This window comes from Odocoileus virginianus, chromosome 8 (genome assembly GCF_023699985.2).
Source record: "Odocoileus virginianus isolate 20LAN1187 ecotype Illinois chromosome 8, Ovbor_1.2, whole genome shotgun sequence".
Lineage (NCBI taxonomy): Eukaryota > Metazoa > Chordata > Mammalia > Artiodactyla > Cervidae > Odocoileus > Odocoileus virginianus.
Window position 1 is genome coordinate 73,629,196 of NC_069681.1, and position 15,942 is coordinate 73,645,137.

At 44.5% G+C, this 15,942-nt stretch overlaps 1 long non-coding RNA gene across 1 annotated transcript; it reads left to right on the forward strand.

Moving 5' to 3' along the window:
* Positions 1 to 1,453: 1,453 nt before the first annotated feature.
* LOC139036257 (uncharacterized) lies at positions 1,454 to 9,266 on the forward strand. Its single transcript, XR_011488960.1, has 2 exons — positions 1,454 to 1,739; positions 9,103 to 9,266. It is a non-coding gene; the product is annotated as an uncharacterized lncRNA (long non-coding RNA).
* Positions 9,267 to 15,942: the final 6,676 nt, after the last annotated feature.

The following is a 15,942-nucleotide window of genomic DNA, read 5'->3' on the forward strand; positions in this document are numbered from 1 at the left end:
ATTCATATGAAGTACCAAGACAGTGGGCTCTGGGGCCTGGCTGTCAGATTCCAATTCCCTATCTGCTCTTAACCAACTATGTGACCTTGAGCATGTTATTTAACCTCCGGGTGTCAGTGTACTTTCATGGAAAATGAAAATAAAAGCAGTATCATAGAAACATGTATGTCAGGATTATTATCAAGGCATACCAAATAGCTGCTAGAGAGTAAGCATTTAGTGGTGCGTGCATGCTCGGTCATGTCCGACTCTTTGTGACCCCATGGACTGCAGCCCACCAGGATTCTCTGCCCATGGGATTCTCCAGGCAAGAATGCTGGAGAGGGTTGCCATTTCCTCCTCCAGGGGATCTTCCCAATCCAGGGATCGAACCCTCATCTCCTGTGTCTCCTACATTGGCAGGCAGATTCTTTACCACTCAGCCACCTGGGAAGCCCAGTAAGCATTTGGTACACTTGGGCTATTCTTACACAGAGGAGAGGAAAACATAACCAGCTGGATAGTCTCTGTATCATTCTCTGTAAGTGAAACAAATCAAAACAAAACATATACAAACACCTCCTAAGGGCCACTGAGTCAAGTTGAGCTGTGAAATAAATACATACTCTTGTCCCTACGTACACACACACAGATACACACACACACACAATAGGCTTATGAAAATAGAAATGAACATCTCTCACACATGAAACAAGCCAGAAGGTAGGCAGCCCAGGCTGCTCTGACATGACCATCTGGGTCCAGGCCACTAGTTGTATAGCTCTCCCTCCGCAGGCAGCATCCTCACGGCCCCCGAAGGTGCTTGGTCCCTACCATCTCATCTCCTTTTCCAGGCAAGGAGAAGGGAGAAAGGGTCGCAGGGCCTGCGCTTACCCTTTAAAATTATTTGTCAGTAGTCACATGCAACACTTCCAATAACATTCCACTGATCAGAGCCCCATTGAGCTAGGAAGGAGCCTAAGAAAGAGTCGCTACTCTGAGGGGTCACTTGTCCAGTCAATAACTGGGGGTTTGATTACAAAGGAGAAAATGGACATCGTGGAGGACAGCAGCCTAGCAGATAAGGACCTGGTTCAGAGCAAGAAACATAGCGGGAATATTTAAGAGAAATGAGGGTAATCCCCCAACTCCGTGTATTTGCTTCCTTATTTGTCAGTACACAGTTGTCAGTGGTTTACTTCATTGTGTTTTATGTTTTAATCCTAAGAGTTATGAAAAGGATTATGGTCTCAGCCCTCCTGGAAACGCTCTGCAGAAGAGTATCCAACTCATTCGGACCTCAATGCTTAGAGAGGAAAAGCGCTTAGGGAGGATTTCAAAGAAAAGCCATCCGCTGACTAAGATGACTAACTGCTCAGAATGATAAAACCGAGGTCGGACCTTTAAGAAAGGGGTGTGAGTCGTCCAGGGAGGGAGAGGAGAGGGGAGGGGAGGAGGGGCGCAAGGATGGCCAGCCAGCCGTTCACTTCCACTGAGACCGGAGAGAAGTGAAGGAGAAGCAAAAGTGACTTAGGGTGACCCGTAAGGAGAACCAAGCTGACAAGGCGGCTTTAAATCCTGCAAGTGGAGAATATACGTGACCTCGGCGTGCACTCCTCCCCCCAGGCGGGACTGGGGGCAGGTGGAGACAGCAGGCGAACCCCCTGAACATCGAAGGTCTTCTCCCCCACGCCTCAGTTTCCCTCGTGGAGTAACTATGTTTTGGAGTTCAGAAAAGGGATACTGGGATGATCTGAAAGGTAAGTTCTGGTTTTGCCTGTGCATGAAAAGTAAGAACGACACAAGGTCAGTGTATTGCAGAACAGACCCTACAAGGAGAAAGGAATGAATTTTCCCTAATTTAAGGTACAAATTATAATAATAATACTTGGCTTTCCAGTCAGGATGCACTTCATTCTCTGCAGATGTTAAGCAATGCCAAACAAAATATACACTTTGAAAAGAAAAACAGATAGAACATGGCTCAGAAATAAGACGATTATTTATAAGGGCAAGAAAGAGTAAGAGCCAAGTTGGACCTGGGTCATGGGTCTCAAAACAGGCAGTGGCAGCTGGGAGTCTTCTCTGTTCATGGGATTCTCCAGGCAAGAATACTGGAGTGGGTATCCCCTTCTCCAGGGGATCTTCCCGACCCAGGGATCCAAACTGGGTCTCCTGTATCACAGGCAGGTTCTTTACCACTGAGCCACCAGAGAAGCCCTTAACATCAGAATCCAATTATTCACTCGTTTATCAAGTGTGCGCTACGTCATGCTGGTTTCCATTTGCATCTCTGACCCAATCTCTGCCTTCTCTGCTCTGCCTCCTATCCCACGGTCTAACCTGTAGGACTGGCTTTCATTTGGACTTGAGTACCTGGAGGCACCAGCAAGAACTTGGAGACTGGCTAGCGTGTTTATAACCCTGGCTTCCTCTCATCAGGGTTACTGTGGATTGGCTGCTCCAAAGGCAACACTTTCTGGCACCTCAGTTCAGTTCAGTTGCTCAGTCATGTCCAACTCTTTGCGACCCATGGACTGCAGCATGCTAGGCCTCCCTGTCCATCACCAACTCCCAGAGCTTACTCAAACTCATGTCCATTGAGTCAGTGATGCCATCTAATCATCTCATCCTCTGTCCTCCCCTTCTCCTCCTGCCTTTAATCATTCCTAGCATCAGGGTCTTTTCAAATGAGTCAGTTCTTCACATCAGGTGGCCAAAGTATTGGAGTTTCAGCTTCAGCATCAGTCCTGCCAATGAATATTCAGGACTGATTTCCTTTAGGATGGACTGGTTTGATCTCCTCGCAGTCCAAGGGACTCTCAAGAGTCTTCAACACCACAGTTCAAAAGCATCAATTCCTCAGCACTCAGCTTTCTTTATAGTCCAACTCTCACATCCATACATGACTACTGGAAAAACCATAGCTTTGACTAGACACGCCTTTGTCGGCAAAGTAATACAGATACAGAGACTATATCTACTTTTTAATATGCTCTCTAGATTGGTCGTAGATTTTCTTCCAAGGAGCAAGCATCTTTTAACTTCATGGCTGCAGTCACCATCTGCAGTGATTTTGGAGCCCAAGAAAATAAAGTCTGTCACTGTTTCCATTGTTCTGGCACCTAGTATGCACCAAATTATCTGTAAAATACTTTTGCTACTCCCCTTCTCTATTAGCAAAAAAATTAAAAGCAGTTTGTCTCCGTGTGTCAAGGACAACACTCTATCGTAACTGTTCTGCCTCAGAACTAAATCAAATCCTGCTGTTATGACACAATTGGGAGGACACTTGTTCGCCTTGATACTCTGCAGAACCTCATGCTGGTCCATTACTCTGATGGCATTATGCTAATTGGATTCGGGGAGCAGGAGGTGGCAGGAGCCTTAGGTGCGTTGGCAAAACACGTGCCACGGAGTTGGGAGCTAACCCCCTGGGAAGTCCAGGGGCTGCTGCATCACTGATGGTCCCAGGGGCCTGGGACATGCTGGGATGTCTTCTTCTGCAAGTGGGAGACAGCTGCTGTGCCCCACCCCACAGCCCCCAGGAGACACAGCACCGAGATATTAGAGGCGACCTCAACCACAGGTTGCTGTGTGCCCCTCTGATGACTCACCGGGTAACCTACCAGGCTGCCCATTTTGAATGGACACAGGGTATGAAAGGTTCTGAAACAAATCCAGGCTGTGTTACAAGCCCTGTGAGCTGCAGACCCAATGACTTGGGAGAATCTGGGGCAGACGGAGATGCTCCGGGGGTGGGGAGGGCCTGGGAACACCCAGTAAGATCCAAATAAAGCCAACTGCTGATAATTTTTTTTTCCAGTAATTTTTTTGTTTTTACTCTCACTGATTCTTCGTTGCTGTGAGTGGATACTTTCTCTATTTTCAATGAGTGGGGGCTACTCTTTGTTGCAATGAGCAGGCTTCCCAGTGAGTGGTTTCTCTTGTTGCTGAACACAGGCTCTAGGCTCATAGGCTGCAGCAGCTGTGGTGCATGGGCTTAGTTACTCACTCCTCAGCATGTGGGAACTTCCCGGACTAGGGATTGAACCCTTGTCCCCTGCACTGGCAGGCAGATTCTTAACCAGAGGACCACCAGGGAAGTAGTCCTGCTGGTAACTATTTTTCCAGTTGAGAAGCAGCTCCTGGACAGTTTGAGGGCCCCAGAGGGACTGACCATCTGGCCCACTGCCCCTCACACCCAGGGTATGCCCAGCAGTGTGCTGTGTGTGATGCACTGAGCCAGGCTCTGCAGATCTGGAAACCTCAAATCCGGCGGTCCAGGCTCCGTGGCACCTCTTCCTAAGGCTTGATTGCTCCCCTCTCAACACACACTGGTGGACCGATGGAAAGCTCCCTGCAGCCACTTGCAGAGAAGGAAAAACTGGCCGGATTTTTATTCATGGATGTACACGGTAGGATGGAACCAGACAGCAGGGATGAGCCGAGGAGTTACAGCTCACGTAGGGGCGGCCCAAAAGAAGGGAGGATGGGGCGGGTCCTCCTGCTTTACTGTAGAGAAGGGAAGGGGGTCTGAAGAATGACCACCTGACTCACGGGCAGTGGTAGCAGGTTCACCACGCTGATCGGGGATTTGGAAAAAATAAACAGTTGAGTGGCGGGAGGGCTTGGGAGAGATGTGTGGCTGGCCGTTTTGGAATACGTACAGAATCTGTACAGGTGGCCAGATTATAATTCCACAGCCTGGCAGGCTTAGACAACAACCATTTCTTTCCCCACGTTGTGGAGGCTATCAGTCCCAACAGCAAGGTGCCACGAGGGCTGGTTTCCCGTGAAGCCTCTTCCTGGTTAAGAGAAGGCGGCCTTCTCTCGGTCCTCACCAGGTCTCTCCTCTGAGCGCCAGTGGTGAGAGCGCTCTTTGAGATCTCCTTGTCTTTCTTCCCCTTTGTTCCTCATTTTTGGTTATTCAAATTTTTTCCAGCTCTGCTGAGCTATAATGAACAGACCGTCTTCCTCCTCCTCTAAAGGGACAATCGTCCTGCCGGATTAGTGCCCTCCCTGTAGGGCCTCATTTATCTTGAATCATCTCCATAAGGGGCCTCCCTGATGGCTCAGATGGTAAAGAATCCTCCTGCCAACGCAGGAGATGTGGGTTCCATCCCTGGCTTGGGAAGATCCCCTGGAGAAGGAAATACCAACCCACTTCAGTATTCATGCCTGGAGAATCCCCATAGACAGAGCAGCCTGGTGGGCTACAGTCCATGGGGTCACAAAGAGTAGGGCATGACTTACTGGCTAAACAACAACAACCATCTCCTTTAAGGCCCTTCTCCAAATACATAAACTCAAGGATATGAGGAGGGGAAAACCTAGCCCCTGGCAATAATCAAGTAGTCAAGTCGATCCACCCTATGGACCTGTGTCAGTCTTTCCTCGTCACCCACGAGCCTGCTCCAGGGGCTCATGAACAAAGGACATAGGAGGTGGGGTGGAAACTGTACACAGGCCAGTAGCTTATTCCCTCCCCAACTCTGGCTTCTGCGGGGGCGGAATGTCCAACCTGCCGGCATCTGATCAACACTGAGACCCTGAGAGGGCACCGCGCCCCACGGGGTCATCAGGAGACCCCTCCAGCAGAATCAGCCTCAGTGGGCTAGATCTTGGCTCCAATCCTATGCTTGCCCTCCCTGCCCACCAGGAGTTCCACCAGCATTAGCATTCCTGAACTCAGAGACTGTCTTCTCTATCACCACAATGTTGTAAAGAGATACATTTACAGAGGCTGTCATTTGCCAGTGGGATCTTGACCATGGAACTCACTGGCTTTATCACACGCTTCATTCTCTAGGGAAAAAATGAAGTTAGTCACTCAGTTGTATCTGACTCTTTGTGACCCCATGGACTATAGCAAGCCAGGCTCCTCTATCCACGAGATTTCCCAGGCGAGATTACTGGAGTGGGTAGCCATTTCCTTTTCCAGAGGATCTTCCCGACCCAGGGATTGAACCCACGTCTCCAGCATTGCAGGCAGATTCTTTACCATTTGCGTCACTAGGGAAGCCTTAGAGGAATATTTTTAGGACCAGGTGACATAGTTGATTACTTCCAATTCGTTAATGATGTATTTTGAATCAACCATTCATTCGATTATCCATTTATTCAATCTCCAACTCTATGACTTTAGAGAAATTATGTCTATGAATTCTTCATTTTTCAAATAGTTTTCAGCATCTTATAGAAGTATCTACATTCTTCCTGCTGGATTTTCATGGGGCTACTCCATAATGGCATTAAACTCTGAATAGCAGCCTTCCCACAAATTTCACATGAAGCCGCTCCTTTTGGAACTGCTGCTGCTGCTGCTGCTAAGTCGCTTCAGTCGTGTCCGACTCCGTGCGACCCCATAGACGGCAGCCCACCAGGCTCCACCACCCCTGGGATTCTGCAGGCAAGAACACTGGAGTGGGTTGCCATTTCCTTCTCGAAAGCATGAAAGTGAAAAGTGAAAGTGAAGTCGCTCAGTCGTGTCTGACTTTTCGAGACCCCATGGACTGCAGCCCACCAGGCTCCCCTGTCCATGGGATTTTCCAGGCAAGAGTACTGGAGTGGGGTGCCATTGCCTTCTCCCCTTTTGGAATTAGACAATAGCAAAGGAGAACAAAATTAAATAGTCAAGACAACAAAGGAAAAAAATCTGTTTTGTTTATATTTTATTAGAGGTGACTCGCCAGTCTGATGCCATGTTAAAATTACCCAGAGTACAAAAGGAATGTGTAGTTCTATGAAAATCTTCTGTTTATTTTTAAGCACTTCCCTAATGAGTTATGCATATAACTAAAATTCTAGGTCACTTCATCCACAGAGATAGACTCTGCATCTATTCAATGCTTGCAGAAAAGAAGGTAGAAATACCATTTTCATCTTGCTATGAATGTCGTTATGGATGTCTCCTTGTGTCCATGTGCGGAAGCAGTTGTAGGGTACTTACTGATAGAACTGCTGAGTTATACAGGTAATGGGAACATTCAACTAGCAAAGTGTTATCAAGTTGTGCTCAGGGACTGCCCTGGTGGTCTACTGGTTAAGAATCTGCCTTCTAATACAGCAGAAGTGGGTTCAATCCCTGGTTGGGGAACTAAGATCCCACATACTATGGGACAACTAAGCCCACCAGGCCACAGCTACTGAGCCTGCTGACCCCAAGGAAGATCCCACGTGCAACAACTAAGACCGGATGCAGCCAAATAAATAAATCAGTAATTTTTAAAATCACCCGTAGTAACACTGAACCAATTGGGCCATCCTGTTGCTCCCATCCAGTTCCATTTTTTCCATCCCTATTTCCAATTATTTCTTGAGCATTTACTACATGCTAAGCCTGGAAAATTCCATGAATTGTACAGTCCATGGGGGTTGCAAAGAGTCAGACACGACTGAGCCACATTCATGCTCCACTTTCTAAGCACTGGATACAAAGTGACTAAGTCCTTACCGTTATGAAACTTACATTTAAATTTTTTGGAATCCACTGTGCCAAAGAAATCAGACCACTACCCTAAGAAGTTTCCTATCCAGTTTATTCTCCAGTTTCAAATATCTTCTCCTAGATCAATTAAAAATAAACAGAATTTTACCAAATTATTTAAATTGAGCCTTACCAATTTCATGCACCTAAATCAGCTTTCAAATACTACAGAAACCAACTGTTAAGTATCACAGATGCTTGAAAACTAGTTTGAAGAAAATAGTTGGCAGTGGGATTGCATTTGCAAAATGTGAAAGCTTTGTGAAAATTAGCAGCACTAAAATAATGTCTGACAAAGATTGTTCACATAACACTTTTTGCTTCAGCTACAAACTCCAGCACTAAAAATTTTCAAAACCACTTTGTATCAGTCATTTTGCAGAAGCATTTTGATGTCATTGTGGTTCCTTACAATGGTTAAAGTTACTGTCAGTTTTCCAAAAAATTCTATTTCAGAAATTCCTGGCATTATGAAACTGTAGCCCAAGTAATTTTTCTAATGGCTAAAAAGGTTTTAGTCTTTTGTCAGCAAGTACTGCAGTGAAAATATTTCAACCACAAACTCTTCTTTATTCCCTGAGAGTACAGCCAAGGACTTGAATGATAGCAGAGAGGTGGAGACAGGACACGGCTAGTCAGCAGAAAATTCTGAGTCTACTCACAGGACCAAAGCCTAATTGAGCACCTATTTCATTTGACAACCAGAAAGACTGTTTTGAGAAAACTTCTGTGGATTTCTTTTTAATGTGTCTCCAAGAGAAATTTTAACAAGTCTCATCAAGCGCTAGTTCCCTATTTATGTGATTTTCCCAGAAATTTGACCTAACAAGCAGTTTCACTGGAAATTTACAGACACAACAGGATAATAGTGAAGCAAAATTAGCCTGATTACAGTATAAATTAAAAATCCAAGTCAGTTCAAGCCAATTCAGCAGCTGTACAGTTGCACTGGAATTTTGATAGGAAATGCATTGAAACTGTAGCTTGCTTCAAATAGTTTGGACACTTTAACAGTATTAATTTCATTTCAATCCTTGAAAATGGAGTTATTTTTCCACTTATGTGTGCCTTCATCAGTTTCTTTCCTTACTGTGGTGTAGTTTTCAGCATACAGGTTTTCATTTCCTTGGTTAAAATTATTAAGAATTTTATTCTTTTTGATGTAGTTAAAAATGGGAATTTTCCTTAATTTCTCTGATAGTTAGCAATGTATATATATAGAAATATACCAGACTTTTATATATTGATTTTGTATCCTGCAAACTTATTGAATTCATTTATTAGTTCTAACAGTTTATTGATGTATCTTTAGGGTTTATTTGTATATACACACACATATTGAAAAAAATATGTATTACTTACTAAAAAATAGAATATTACTCAGCCATAAAAAAAAGAAAGAGTTGTTAATCATTTGTGACAACATGGATGACCTTGAGGGCATTAAGATAAGTGAAAGTCAGAGAAATACTGCCTGATCTCTTATGTGTGGACTCTAAAATGAAAAAAAAAAAAAAAAAAAAAAAGACAAGATACAGGGAACAGATTGGTGGTTGCCAGAGGTGGAGGGGGATGAAGGGTGGAAAAAAGGGGTGAAGGGAGTGAAAATGTAACATTTTAACTTTTTTGGCCAGGCCATGCAGCATGTGGGATCTTCGTTTCCTGACCAGTGATCGAACCTGGACCCCCTACAGTAGAAGTGCAGCATCTTAAGGGCTGGACCACCAGGGAAGTCCCCAAAGTGCAACGTTTTCCTAAATAAATAAATAGGAAATGAAATAAATTAAGGATAACTTAATCCACTGTGCTTGATTCATTTACACTTAACTCATCCAAATGCATTCTGTAAGACCCACTTATTATCCAAGAAATCTTTTGAACATTTCTAAGACAGTCTTTTGTCTCTGAACCAGTACGATCTAATTTTCCACATGAATGAAGCTTGGGCCTTGAGAGACCGATTGATTTTCAACTTAGATTCTTGAACTTTGAAGTGAAATAAAGACTCGATATTAGGTTTATTGCTTTGAGCATTGAATAAGGTCATTAAAGAAAAAGAAAAAAATTCTCAATGCAGGCCCAGGTAACCATAGTCAATAAGGGCTAACAATAGACATGAAATTGGTCTGTCAGCCCTATTCAAAATTATTATGAAGCAAGAGTATGGGATCAGAGGGATAGTCTCTTCCTTCTTTCTCTACAAATACAAAAAGTAAGTTTGCCTGGAAGAGACGGGAATGGCTCCAAGTGATGGTGTTACCTGGAAAAACCAATGTAATCGTTAGCAATAAGTTGACTCCAATTGACTAGTTTTCTCCTTGAATTTATTACAAGTCTGACCATCTCCTAGATGATTCCTGCAAACTAGAAAACCCTACATTGTATCTGTTTCCACACTTCCAATTTGTGCCTTACTGTCAAAGCATAACGAGGTCTCCATAAATCACTGCAATGGCGTTCCCAACTTTCCCTTCAATACTTTTTCTGCCTCAAAGCTCCTGATATTTGATTCCGTTCTTCCTCGTGGTGCTCTGGCCTTAACGTCTAGGGCAGTTGAAGATATTTTAGAAGCTGGAGGAAGAAGCAGGATTGGGGAACAGAAAAATCTGGATGCAGATAAAGTGGATCTGAGTTAGGGAGTTGAGATTCAGTTTGGATGCCTAATCCCATGGTCACAAGCTTGTTTATGCCTGTTTTCAAGGAGAATCAAATTCTGAAGGGGTACAATCTTTGTCTTCCTTGATTTTTAAAAGTTAATTAATTTTTATTTTTGGCTTCACTGAGTCTTCGCTACTGTGTGGGCCTTCTGTGGTTGTGGCGGACGGGGGCTTCTCTTGTTGCAGAGCACAGGCTCCAGGCAGGCAGGCTTCAGTAGTTGCAGCATGTCAGCTCAGTAGTCGTGGCACACAGGCTCAGCTGCCCTGAAACATGTGGGATCTTCCCAGACCAGGGATCGAACCTATGTCCCCTGCACTGGCAGGCAGACGCCCAACCATTGGACTACCAGGGAAGTCCTGTCGTACTTGATCTCTTTTTTTTTTTTTAAAGGAGTTTATCTTGTTCATTTTTTTTTCTTCTTCTCAAGATCTCAAATGAAAATTTTAATGGAAAAAAGATCATTTTGCATAATTATTCTTCACCATGTGTTTTTCAATTATTCATGGTATTTCTGCCTCATTACTTTGGCTATCATTACATCTACATTCTCCCAGAGACAAGAATTCTCATTATATGCTTTTTACACTAGAAGCTCATCAGTTCTTGAAATTGTCCTCGTGCCAATCCACCAAGACAAAGGCAAATCCGGTAGGGGTTACTAATACTCAAGCAGAGTCTTCAACTAGAGTCTCACACATAAGAGGACACATTCATGCTTTCTCCTAGCTTAGAAAATTTGCCTTGCTGGAGTTAAACTGCCAGTGTCTTCTGAAAACCCAAATAAAACAAACATACACTTCGTTAGTATCTTCCCACAGGAAGGAAATAGAGATGTGAGCTACATTGTTATTTGTGAGCCACGCACCATGAGGGATCTTAGTTCCTCAGTTCAGTCGCTCAGTCATGTCCGACTCTTGGCAACCCCATGGACTGCAGCATGCCAGACTTCCCTGTCCATCACCAACTCCCAGAGCTTGCTCACACTCATGTCCATCAAGTCGGTGATGCCATCCAACCATCTCATCCTCTGTCGTCCCCTTCTCCTGCCTTCAGTCTTTCCCAGCATCAGGGTCTTTTCCAAGGAGTCAGTTCTTCACATCAGGTGGTCAAAGTATTGGAGTTTCAGCTTCAGCATCAGTCCTGCCAATGAATATTCAGGACTGATTTCCTTTAGGATGGACTGGTTTGATCTCCTCACAGTCCAAGGGACTCTCAAGAGTCTTCTCCAGCACCACAGTTCAAAAGCATCAATTCTTTGGTGCTCAGCTTTCTTTATAGTCCAACTCTCACATCCATACATGACTACTGGAAAAACCATAGCTTTGACTAGATGGACCTTTGTCAGCAATGTCTCTGCTTTTTAATACGCTGTCTAGATTGGTCAGGGATCAAACCCATGCTCCCTGCATCCCTGCATTCGGAGTGTGGAGTTTTTTAACCACTGGACCACTAGGGAAGTCCCATGAACTTACTTTAATGAGCAAACTTATGGATTTTGCTTAGTATTTTACTCAAGCCCAGTGCGAAATCATAAAATTGGCTTCATTTCATTATTTTTAAAAAATATTTTTTAAAATTTATTTTTGCTGTGCTGGGTCTTCGTTGCTGCATGTGGGTTTTCTCTAGTTGCAACCAGCAGGGGCTGCACTTTGCTGCGGTGCACGGGCTCCTCATTGCAGTGGTTTCTCTTGTTGCAGAGCATGGGCTCCAGAGTGCGAGCTCAGCAGTTGCGGCACAGGTGCTTAGTTGCTCCACAGCATGTGGGATCTTCCAGGCCCAGGGATCGAACCCATGTCCCCTGCGTTGACAGGCAAGACTCCTGTCCACTGCACTACCAGGGAAGTCCAAAATTGGCTTTATTTTAATGTCACACTCCTGTTCGTTTGTTGACCTTATTTTCTAAAGCTATTGGGTGACTTTCATTTCTCTGAGTTTTTAAAGTTATTATCCATCTGTATGCCTTTACACAAGCAATGATACTTTCTGCCTAAAAATACCCTTGCTACTTGTTCTCTGATCAAACACTGCCTCCTTCATCAAGTTCAGCCTTCTCTGCGAAGCTTCCTTTCTCACCCAGGACTCCTCTATCCCACCCCTTCCACTCACCCTGGCGCAGCGGATCAGCCACGGAACTTCTGTGTTGCTCACACTGCATGTCCTCTGCTAGTCCACCTAGAACAGTCTGTGGCCTTTCTCTTCCACCAAGCTCTTTGGAGTCCTTGAGAGCAAGGATCATGTTTTATTCATTTTTATGGTCCCATCCCTTAGAACGGTACCTGTTTTAATCTAGATGCTTATAAATATTGTATGAATTTTGAGTTATCCTACTTTCTACATTTAATTTACTTCACATTTCTTTTTAAGTTTCAAGCCTTTTCTTATTCTTTTTACAGTTAATGATCTCAAATGGGATAAACTGACCATCAGACATTTAGGAAACCACTTTGGTTTTCAGATCTGTACAATGGAGCTAATGACACAACCTACTTTAAAAGGCTGTGTTAAAAATAAACGCTGTAGTCTCTCTTCAGAGGAAAATGCTAAATAAGTAAAATAAGGGTTCACTTTGGAAAACCATGTGGCAATTTTCTCTGAAGTTAGACATACCTTATGATCAAGCAATGCTCTCAGTATTTACTCGAGAAATGAAAACATATCCTCAAGAATATTTCAGTTCAGTCACTCAATTGTGTCCAACTCTTTGCGACCTCAAGGACTGCAGCACGCCAGGCCTCCCTGTCCATCACCAACTCACAGGGTTTACTCAGACTCATGTTCACTGATGCCATCCAACTATCTCATCCTCTGTCATCCTCTTCTCTTCTCACCTTCAATCTTTCCCAGCATCAGACCTGGGTTCAATCCCTAGGTCAGGGAGATCCCCTGCAGAAGAGAAGGGCAAGTATTCTTGCCTAGAAAATTCCATGGACAGAAGAGCCTGGCGGGCTACAGTCCATGGGGTCACAAAGGGTTGGATACAACTGAGTGACTAACACTTATTCATACAGCATAAAATTAAGGGGGGGGGGCAGGGAAAGCAGCCAAATTTCCATTAAAAGAAGAATGTATAAACAAACTGTGGTATATTCATATAGTGGACTACTACTTAGAAATAAAAAATAAATTCAACTGCTGATACTAGCAACAACATAACTGAAACTCAGAAACACTAAGTTGAAAAAAAAAAGAAAAGGCCAGACAACAAAGAGTACATACTATACATACATTCCCATTTATGTGAAATTTAAGAATAGGTAAAACCAATCTATGGTTATAAAAATCAGAATATTGGATTAGGGGAGGGGGATTACCTGGGAAGAAGCACAGGGAATTATTGATAGAAGGGCAATGTTCTAATCTTGCTTGGAGATATTGGTTATAAGATTGTATATATTAGTATATACACTAATTGTATATATAGATAGTATGTATTAGTATATTGTATATATACTAATTGTATATAGTAGATTGTATATATTAGTCAAAAATCATCCAAATGATCACTTAGGATCTGTGCATTTCAGGGTATATATATTTAAAAATTCTACCTCAATTTCTCCCTCCCTACCCAAATATATGTATATAGACATATATCTATATAATACACACACCCATATGTACACACGTTTGTACTAAGATATGTAATATACACGTACATATGCACAAATACATATGTACAAAGTCTAAAATGGTAGGCCACAGCAAGAACACATTTAATTTTGGAATTCATTTTGTTATACTATTATTTCCATACTAATTATGTTTTTCTTAGGATAAGAGTAATACCATTTGTTACCCTTAGTCCAGATCCACTGATGAGTGACATAAATAACAGGATCTGCTAAAAAACAGAAATTTGACATAAAACAATTTTACTATGACAAGTAAGGATTTTTTTTTTTACTTCGCAGCTTGCAGGATTTTTTCATACTGTTCATAGGGTTCTCAAAGCAAGAATACCGAAATGGTTTGTCATTCCCTTCTTCAGTGGACCACGTTTTGTCAAAAGTCTCCATATTTTGTCAGAACTTTTGAACTGTGGTGTTGGAGAAAACTCGAGAGTCCCTCAGACTGCGAGTTCAAACCAGCCAATCCTTAAGGAAATCAACCCTGAATATTCATTGGAAGGACTGATGCTGAAGCTTAAGCTCCAACACTCTGCCCACCTGATAGGAAGAACTGACTCATTGGAAAAGACCCTGATGCTGGGAAAGATTGAAGGTGGGAAGAGAAGTGGGCGACAGAGGATGAGATGGTTGGATGGCATCACCAACTTGAGGGACATATATTGGAGCAAGCTCTGGGAGTTGATGATGGACAGGGAAACCTGGCAGTGCTGCAGTTCATTGGGTATCAAAAAGACGGACACGACTGAACTGAAGTGCAGGATCTTAGTTCCCAGACCAAGGTTAGAATCCATGCCACCTGCAGTGGACTCAGGAGTCCTAACCACTGGACCACCAGGGAATTCCCAGGATTTAAGTTAACTAAAATCGTGTGTATGTGTGTGCGTGCGAGCTAGTCGTTCGGTAATGTCCGACTCTCTGTTGTGACCCTATGGACTCTAGACCGCCATGGGATTCCCTAGGCAAGGACACTGGAGTGGGTTGCCATGCCCTCCTCCTGGGCATCTTCCCGATCCAGGGATCAAACCCAGGTCTCCCGCATTGCAGGAGGATTCCAGGCAGATTCCTTACCATCTGAGCCACATGGCTTAACACTGCTATCTATTGAAGAAAACAAAAGCCATGTGCGCAACTACAGCCCAGAAATGACTTATTATAGTGACTGCAGTTGACCTGTGTGTCACTGAGGTGGCACAGCCACAGTCACTGAGGGTGATGCTCAGCCGTGGAGATGCGGTCAGGGAGAAGGCAGAGGCTGCGTTTATCCAAGGAGCCTTAGCAAGGAGAATCATAAGAAAGGAAAGATGACCTGTAGGAGCTAGAAGGGAGAGATTGTAACGACCAACAACTAAAAATGCCAGAACCTGGTATTTTTAAGAGTTCTTTATTTGGCTCGCCCCCCGCCCCCCCATCTTAGGGCCTTAGCTGCAGCAAGCAGGATCCTTATTAAAACCTGCGGAATCTTTGGTTGCATCACAAGAACTCTTAGTTGCGGCAGATGGGAATCTAGCTCCTCCACCGGGGATGGGACCAGGGACCCCTGCATTGGGAAAGAGGGGTCCCAGCCACTGGACCGTCGGGGAAATCCCCGGAATCTGATTGTTCGTAGATCTTCCGTTTCACTAGATTTTGCCCTGCGACTTTCCAAAGTGGTTGTAACACGCACGAACCTACCAAAAGGTGTGTAGTATGCTTTTACGCACTAAGAGAAAAAAAGGTCTGAAACACGTACAAACCGGACAATACGCTTTCTTCACTATAGCCTGGCTTTTCTGCCCACGTAACCATCCCCACAGACTGCAGCAGTGAGCACAAACTTATAACCACGCACGCCCGGGTGCGGCCAGAGGACGCGCACAGACGCCCGCACCCGGCGTGGCGTCTGACGCAGGCGCTAACGTCAGCACGCTCGGGACGTCGGCGCCCGCTGGACGCCTTTGAAGGCCCCTTTCCGGGCTGTCTGGCGAGAGCCAAATGTCAGCCTGTATCGGTCGATTACCTCGCCCTCTTTTTCTCAAGAAAGGACAGTATCCTCACAGGCTCCCCTCGTCCTCAGGGACGATGCCCTCCCCCCCAGGAAAAAAATGGCTGTCGGTCGGCGTTTCTTCAGGCAGCGCCGTGGGCAGCCCACAGGCCCTTGAAAGGCGCATGCGCGGCCCCGCCTCCTCCTTTTCGGCCGGAACCGCCATC